Source organism: Penaeus monodon, chromosome 28 (assembly GCF_015228065.2).
Source record: "Penaeus monodon isolate SGIC_2016 chromosome 28, NSTDA_Pmon_1, whole genome shotgun sequence".
Classification (NCBI taxonomy): domain Eukaryota; kingdom Metazoa; phylum Arthropoda; class Malacostraca; order Decapoda; family Penaeidae; genus Penaeus; species Penaeus monodon.
The window spans coordinates 35623508-35624612 of record NC_051413.1 but is presented as its reverse complement, the minus strand read 5'-3'; positions in this window follow the sequence as shown (position 1 = coordinate 35624612).

Genomic DNA, 1105 nt, shown 5'->3' with positions numbered 1-1105 from the left:
GAAAACGTGGCTTATAAGAGACCCACGTAAACTCTCCAAAGAAGTGCATATTTCCTTTAGAAGGCAAAACCGCACATCACCTAAAGGAGAGAATCACTTTAAGATATCCATGTGGTTTGGCTTCAGAATGAGACCTACGTGCGCTTCTACGTCAATTCATTTTTCCCTTAATACTTGAATAATTTGGCTTGTTGGCTGAACGATTGCTAAATTGTTTTGGAGGAAAGATAAACATCAGGTTGGGTGCAAATAATTACGTTAGTTTGCAAAACAGTGTATTTTCCACGTTTCCTAGTCCGTTAAAAAAAATCGCATAATCAGATATTTTCTTTGAAATGTTATGAAAATATTTCTTTAAGTTATAAACAATAAATCATTTCCCTTTATATTTTGCGAAATCATCAAACATCGTACTTTTTAAATAAAACGTCCGTCATTAATTCTACATTCCGAGTTCAACACTGTTACCTGGCGGGAGGCTTTGTTTACATTTCAAGGCTAACTACAACTTGGCTATGTGAATGGGCTAGCCAGAAATTTTATACGTTCTTACTGGGAACCTGCAGGTATTATACAAACACGAATATCGATTTTAATGATTTCTACAACACATTGGCTAACTTTTCAAGCAGTTCGCAGGTTTACACATTCCGAAATTTGTTATAGTTTAACTTACTGCACTGTAAAGAACAGTAAAATGGTCATACTCCCAATCATAATAATCTCAGTTGTTCGATTGTTATTCATATGACACTGCGATGTATATGGCCACATATAACGGGATTAAGTCATGAATAGCCCAAGCAGAATTGAAAAAAGGGTAAAAATTATTGCATATACTTTTTATATACCTACACCATTGTTTTAATTAAGGACAATGACGCCATTCTCTGTTATTACATACATGGTCGTCAAAAAGTCATTAGGAACGACAATGCACCATTGATGTATGGAATGCCCATTCAGCCACACACAGCCACGTGGATCCCAACTATGCCTCATGCCCATACAGGCCCGGCGGTCAAATCTCTCTGGGCCCCAAAGCAGGTTGCCTACTCGGGGCCCACAGCAGGTCCTGATGGGCCCAATTATCCAGGTTTGACTG